Consider the following 8,324-nt stretch of genomic DNA (forward strand, 5'->3'; position numbering starts at 1 on the left):
TCTTCAGAAGGTGAAGAATTTGAAGAAGGTGGAGAAGAGGGTGACCTCTTTCTCGCCTTTTTCTTGTCTTGATCTTCGTTGTCTTCACCATCACTTTCATAAGAGGAAGAGGATGAATAAGATGGAGAAGAGGGTGTCCTCTTTCTCGCATTTTTCTTCTCTTGCTTTTTATCATCCCTCTTTGAATTATGGCATGGAGAAGAGTGTGATGGTCTTCTCCGCTTTGGTGGTGATGGAGAGCGTTTAGCCCGCCGTCTTCGTGGAGCCATCTCCGCCGAGGTGGCGGGAGACTCACTTCTTTCTCGTTCCTTTGGTGGAGGCTCTTGAGTTCTCCTTTGGGAAGAAGATGCATCATCAAGAAGTAAATTCTTGAGCCCTTCGTACGGATTCTCTTCTTCTTTCCGAATTGGAGAGAGACCTCTTTTGGGAGTCTCACAAGGAGGCTTCCTAGGTGTTCTCTCGTCATGGTGATGAGCTTGGAGAATCCCGTGAGCACGGAGCTACCGTTGCACTTCACTTTGGAGAGATGGATTGCCCATGGCTTGTTGAAGCCTAGAAACAAGATAGTTAACAAGCATTGAAGCATCATTAGTAGCTTGCTCATGAGCAAAATCAAAGTTATCAACATTAATTTCACTCTCTTTACTATTGTGAGCCATTCTAACAACTTTTAGGTGTAAACTTTTTAGGTGTACTTTGGCACTTCAAGCCCTAGTTGCTACTCCTCTTTACCCCTTTAGAAAAAGCACTCAAGCTACTGTACCCGCAGCTCGAATACCATTAATTGCAAGGAATAGAAGAGAGGGTCTTTCGACACCAAAACAGCACCGGCTCCTGTCAAGCTTCTAATAGCTCAATAGTGGTTAAGCCGTAGGCAAGCCCCGTAGGACTCCACTATTAAGACCATAGCTCTCGACGGCGATGCCCCGTTAACTGTACAAAGGCAGGCACACTGCAAGGCTGAAAAATCCCTATTCTACTTACTCACATGCAATTAATAATACCAACCATTTATAGCTAGCTTGAGGACCTCCCTTCTTGAGCAAGAAAAGAGAAACCTTGTGCTCTGATACCAATGGAACATTTAATGGCCTAAAAACTTGTGTGTAGCGGAAATTAGCATGAACATAGTGGGCCTTTCGTTAGAATAGATACCTAATGAGAATTACAAGAGTGCTTGGGTGGAGAGAGCAACAAAAAAACATAACACCTAGTTAGATAGCATCGACAATACTTTCAAAAAAGAGAGAAATTAAGCTATTGACAACAGTTGAGGACCGGATTTGCATGGAGCCGGTCCCCCCTCCAAAACGCTTTGTATTATGGTTTCTCCCATCAAGAGAGACATTGTACAATACAATTCTTTGTGTTCCTTCAAGACTAGCTAGTGCAATGAAGATGAAAGCTTCATGCACTAAGCAAGACACTTAGCAAACACAACTTTAATTATCCCCATTTTCAGACCCAAGACCTCACACACCTTCGAAGATGGTGAGAGCTAGTAGGGTATGAGAGTAGATTGAGAGGAAGAAGGAGTATCTTACGAGAAAGATGTGCATCTCCTCACATAATCACTCATATTAGCAATGATTTAGCTTAGTAATTAGCTTGGTAGAGGAGATGAGCATGCATTGAAGCTTGGCTCTTGGTTGGATTTGCATCCACAAGCCAAGAGTGTGTCGATGTAGGCTTCTATCTCACAAGCTTGGAGTAGGTGATGAGCTCTCCCTTAAAGCTTGGGAAGAGATAGTCTTCTCTTTCTTCACACATGAGATTGTGTGAGTGTGTGTGTGATAATGCCTTGCAAAAATCAACCCCCTCTCTCTCTCTCTTGGGTGAGCCCTCTTGCTATTTGCTCTTGCAGGCTCCCCATTGGACCTCCCCAGGGCTAGCCTATCACAATTAAGCAGCATAAGTGATAGCCTTCTGACATGTGTCCCCCTTTCTCCTTTTGTGAGAGCTTTAGGTAATTAAATAATTAAACTAAACTCTCATTGGACCCCTTTTCCTCCTGGCCAATAGGAATCAGGCAAGCCATTGGGCTGCTGAATGCTTATTGGACCCCTTGGGAGACTGTCCAATAGTCTTCTAGAGGACTTAATTTTCATTGGTTCTTTTATTAAGTGTTTTTAAATTAATTAAACTAGATTTAATCTAGCCTAATTCTCACCTCCAAGGCCATCCAATAGGAATTGGGCACACCTTGTGGGCATCTGGGCTAGAGAGCTGACATGTGTCCCTAATTCCCTTTGTGTAAAGGGAGCCTCTGTGTGTGTGTGTGTGTGTGTGTGTGTGACTTTCTCTCTCATACCCTACTCCCAAGGCTCGCCCCCTCCTATGTAGGGATTTGAAAAGACTTTTTGGTCACACACAAAGCATCCAATTTCCCCTAGGGTTGACCTTTGGACATAACCTTTGAATTTTGGAACCTTAACATTTTGGAAGTCTTAATGGGCTGAACCTTAGGGTCTTTTTATCCCATTGTTTCACATGGCTCTTTTGCAGATGGCCCCCCCTTTGGATCCCTATTTTCCCTCCTTTGGATCCCTATTGTGGCCGGTATGCTAGCTTAACCAATATTCTAGCTTTTTCTCCCTTGGCACTTCCCCATATTAAATGATCAGTTTAACATGAGAAATTCATTTAGGAGAATTAGATATTGATTATTATGACATCAAACATGTTTGTGAAGGTTGTATTTTGGGTAAGATGCAGCATTCTAAGTTTCCAAAGGATGGTTCAATTAGGGCCACATGCAGGTTGCAGCTTGTGCGTAGTGATGTTTGTGGGCCCATGCAAACTCCGTCTTTGGGGAATTACCTTTACTTTGTGACTTTCATTGATGTTACTCTAGGCATGCATGGGTATTTCCATTTAAAGCGACGTCCGAAGTTTTTATGTGTTTTAAACAATTTCTGACTATGGCTGAAAATTTCTCAATATGTACTATGGACACCCTCCGTTCGGATCGAGGGGGGAGTATATGTCTCATGAATTTAATGTATTTCTGGCTAGTCGTGGAATAAAACACCAATATACAGTGCCTTATACGCCTCAGCAAAATGGTGTTGCTGAGAGGAAAAATAGGTCACTTACGGAAATGGCACAATCTATGGTCAAAAGTCAAAATTTGCCGCATTCTTTTTGGCTTGAGGCCATCATGTGTGCCACTTATGTACTAAACAGGTGTCCTATGAAAGCCTTGTAGTCTATTACTCCATATGAAGCATGGAATGATAGAAAGCCTTCTATTGAGCACATGCGTGTTTTTGGCTGTTTGGCATATGCTCTGGTGCCACAAACACAATGCAAAAAATTGGATGATAAGGCTGTCAAATGTATTTTTGTAGGTTATAGTGCTGAAAGAAAAGGTTATAGGTTGTATCATCCACAAAAAAAGCCTATTTTGGTTTCACGGAATGTTGTGTTTGTGGAAGCAACACAAATGGTTAACTCTATGAGGCGAGCTTCTCGGCCTAAGGAGGAGCTAAGCCGCAATGAAGGGCAATCTCCATATCCACCTCTCTTCACCTCTAATCAACCCAATCACAGACACTACAATTGCAAGACGGACACAACACTAATCCTATCATGCAACACACTAATCGCAAGTACACACACATAGATCTATCGAGCACCACACTCCAATCAAACCTACATGCATACACAAGTAAAAGAGGGCAATCACACAAGATTAGAGAGGGATTAACCACTAATTAGTTAAGATCTAGTTAATCTAAGCATCATAGGCAATCATAAGAAGTAAGAGAGAGGCATAGTGAGAGAGAATGAATAATTGATTAGTGTTAATCAAGTCTCATGAGCAAGGAGAAGCTCAAGGACTCATAGCCACACACCTCAAGAGCTCTAACCAAAGAGTGCTCTCCACAAATGACTTGAGAACCCTAATTTCTTTTACACACTACCTTATATACCTAGGGTAAAAATATGCAATGTCCGGGCGCCCAAGGCCTGTGTTCAACCCTTGCTGTCATGTACTAGAGACAATAATGTGAGCTCGATCATAGGACATTTATGACACTTTGTTGCCTCTTTTTAGTGGTGGAAGTACGAATGTAAATTCCAATGAGGCAAATGTGCAGCCTATGGGGGTTTCTGAAAATGTTACAGATCAGCCTATTACTGATGCAGATGTACATGATGTACTTGATGAGGAGGAAAGGGCTGAAAATGAGCAGCTAGAAGCATGCCTAAATGGCTGGTACATACTTTGCATGACAATGAATTGGATGCATCTTTGTTTAGTTGCACTCGTTCAGGCTCTCACCATGCATCTTATGCATCAGATTGCTATGCTTTGGCTGTGTCTAGCTTACATGATGTTGAGGAACCTCTGTCTTTTGATGAAGCACAAAATTCAAAAAATTGGATGGCTACCACGCAATTAGAATATGATACACTTATAGAAAATGACACATGGATTTTATGTGATTTGCCTCCTGGAAAAAAGGCCATTGGTACTAAGTGGGCTTACAAGTTGAAACGCAAGCCAAATGGTGAGATTGATCGCTATAAGGTTCGACTTGTTACAAAGGGTTATGCACAACAAAAAGGCATAGATTATGAAGAGACTTTTTCTCCCACTTGTCATATGACTACTGTACGTTTTCTATGTGCATTGGTAGCTCATTTTGGTTGGGATGTACATCAATAAGACATTATTATTACTTTCTTGAATGGTGACATATTTGAGGAAGTTTATGTAACGCAGCCTCGCGGTTTTGTCAAGAAAAGGACAAGAGGATAAGGTATACAAATGTAACAAAGCTTTGTATGAATTGAAGCAATCTACTCGTGCTTGATATGAGAAGGTTGACACTCATTTGGTCAAATGAGGCTTTCATAACAGTCCAACACAAAGCACATTGTATGTAAAGCGTGCGGGTGATGTACTTCCCATTGTGGTTCTTTATGTAGATGATTTGTTGATCACTAGACCAAAATGAGAGACATACTGATGAAATAAGGCTGATTTGAATGCTACTTTCAAGATGAAATATTTGGGGTTGCTACATAATTACTTGGGTATACAATTTAAGCAGTGTGATGGTGGTATTGCCTTGTGTAAGAAAAGTTACATAGAAACATTGTTATGTAAGTTTGGGCTTGAGGATTGCAAGCCTATTGCCACTCCCATGGAAACAGGTTTGAAATTGAGTCTTCATGATGTTGGTGATCCTGCAGATGTCACTCTTTACCAAACTACTGTTGGATGCCTCATTTATGTATGCAACACGAGGCCAGATATTCAGTTTGCAGTTTCACAGGTCAGCAGATTTATGCATAGCCCATGGTCTAAGCATTGGCAGGCTGTCAAGAGGATTTTCCGCTACTTGAGTGGTACTTTACATATTGGCTTGGTTTATCCCAAGGGGGGATCATTTCCGTCAGACTTACATGCTTTTTCGGACTCAGATTGGGCTTGTTGTTTTGACACGTGAGTGTCCACAAGTGGTTTTTGTTTCATGCTTGGCAGTTCATGTATATCATGGTTGAGCAAGAAGAAACCTATGTGGCCACTTCTAGTTGTGAGGCTGAGTATAGGGCAGTCTTCACAGCTACGATTGAGTGTGTATGGCTCAGACGCCTTATGGATGATTTGGGTGTTGGACATGACATTGCCAACACTATGTACACTGACAGTCACAATGCATTGGCAGTTGCGAGAAACCCAGTTTTTCATGCTTGCACAAAGCACATTGAGATGCATTACCACTATGTCAGGGAGAGGCTCTCAGCAAGAGAGATCAAATTGGCTTATGTGCCAATTTGATCAAATTGGCTTATGTGCCAACACAGGACAACCTTGCAAATCAAATTGGCTTATGTGCCAACACAGGACAACCTTGCAAATCTTTTCACAAAGGCATTGTCTTGTGAGAAGTTCAAAGCTTTCCACAAAGCTTTGGACTTACTCCCCTTTGTGGACTGATCATGTCCTTAGAGCATGACACTTCCCTTTACTCATGTGCCAGCTCTCGTTCACCGCATCAATTCAGGGGGGATTAGTTACCATATACATGTAGTGATGTGTGTGAACACAGTAGGACCGTCGGGGCATTTTTCCCCTCTTTAGGAGGTTTTTTCCCCCATGCATTGTATACACGCCCATCACTCTAGGGCTATCTATCTTTCCGTCGCACACTAAGTAAAACACTCTCTATTGTGTGCCTTGAGCTTCCTTCATCTTCTCCAAGATGTGTGTGTTTTCCTGCAACCCTAATTCTAACAGTTTTCACTAATGTATGTTGAGTGACAGACACCGCCTATTGTATACCATGTGGAGCCATTTTTTAGTGTTTTTTGATAATTTCTTGACTGAAATAAGACTTGGACCGGAAGATCCCTTTCTGAGAGTGTGGCTAATGTTTTGTGTCTACTCCTTATCCTTTGGAGGACCCTCGTGAGTTTTTTTTGAGCTAGGATATTCTCGAATGTTAAGATACCATCGGTGATACAGGTTACTGGATTTCCATTACATTATCCTTGCCATAGGTCATATATCTTATGTGATGTTTTTCTTGACGCCGCGTTTGTCAATGACAATTGATAGTTTATGCCCAATTTTACTCCTTTGAGTCGATTAATTTTTAATGCATATTTGGCTTTGATTTTTTCACTCCCAAAGGAGACTCTGCCAATTTTTTCTTGCAAATCTACCTATGTTTTTGACACTTTGAGCACCGTTTCAACTTGAGATTTTGCTCCTGTTAAAGAGGAGGTTTTCCGTAATTTTGCTTTGTTTTATCGCCATAGTTTTTGGCATTTTCAACATAGTGCTCAAGTATCCCAGATATGGCATCCGTTTATGAGAAGAACATTTACAATATTATAAAGATTGATGACAGAAATTTCTCTATGTGGAAAGAGAAAATCCAAGATGTGTTAATCCAAAAGGGCCAATTGGAGCCAATCGATGAGCGCCAAGAAGGCAATGGCTATATAGATAGGTAGTGAAAGATGCTTGATGCCAATGCTATATTCACTATATGTTTACACCTCACAGAGTCTGTGTATTTCACCATAGTGGGTGAAGCTACTACTAAAGCCATATGGGACCAAGCTATATGATACATATAAGAGCGAAGGTTCAAGTAACAAGGTGTAGTTTGGGTTACATGATCACCTTTGGGAATGGTTCATGTTCAAAAGGAAGGAAAATCTTATGATTCTCAAAGTTCAGAAGCATGGAGTGCTTTGCTCTATGTTTGTCTTGTGTGTAAAAGAGGATTGTACATAGCTGACATAGCCGGCTAGGCCATATGAGCCAAAAGGGAATGATAAATACTAGCTCATTTTGGTTATTTGCATAGGTTAAGTTATTTAGATTTTTCTATGTGTGAGCATTGTATCTATGATAAACAAACTAGGAACACCTCATTGCCTTTGAATAGGAAGTGTTTATAGCCAATACAACTTGTCCATAACAATGTTTGCAATTCTATGCAAATCAATCCTCTAGGGGAGTTAGCTATTTTGTGACTTTCATAGACGATTCCACTAGAAAGGTGTGGGTTTATTCTTTGTGTCATAAGGATTCAATCTTCTCTACTTTCCAAAAATTATAAGCATTGGTAGAAAATTAGTCTAGCAAGAAGATCAAACGCTTGAGACTAATAATGGTGGAGAATACGTTTCCAAGGAGTTGTGAGAATTTCTACAGCAATAGAGGTATGAAGAGGCAGCTTATTACACCTTATACATCCAATCAGATGGGAGTTGCAGAAAGAATTAATAGAACAATTCAAGAGTGAGTCACATCCATGCTTTCTATGACAAATCTGACTCAAGGTTTTTGAACAAAGGCAATATTGACAACAATACATATCATTAAAAAGTCACCTAGTACGCCATTGAACTTCATATTTTAGAGGAGCAGTAGTCTAGAAAGAAGTCACATTACGATCATTTACCTGTCTTACTATGTGGGATAGGCACATGTGCCTAAAGAGTTCGAAAAAAGCTGAACTCAAAGTCACACAAGTGTATTCTCCTTGGTTATCTATGTTCAGAGGCTCGGCTTGTAAAAATATTTTAGGCCAACCAAGTAAGGATGGGTTTAGCAGATTGACCAGCCTATAATCCCTTTAACATAAGTGGACCGATGAAGAAGAACCAGTTCAGACTGGGAAAAGGCAACATATCAACCCTACCTACTTGGGATGGTGACTCACCCCAGGGATGTTTCGGCCTGCCCACTGCACCCACAAGGTGTTCCAATCGTTCCAACCAATCATGCCATTGCTGCAGCTCGTGGGTTTCAAAAGATATGTGCACTCGAGTTCCAGGTGAAAAAAGTGCAC

Source organism: Adiantum capillus-veneris, chromosome 15 (assembly GCF_014529385.1).
Source record: "Adiantum capillus-veneris isolate H3 chromosome 15, ASM1452938v2, whole genome shotgun sequence".
In the NCBI taxonomy this organism is placed as follows: domain Eukaryota; kingdom Viridiplantae; phylum Streptophyta; class Polypodiopsida; order Polypodiales; family Pteridaceae; genus Adiantum; species Adiantum capillus-veneris.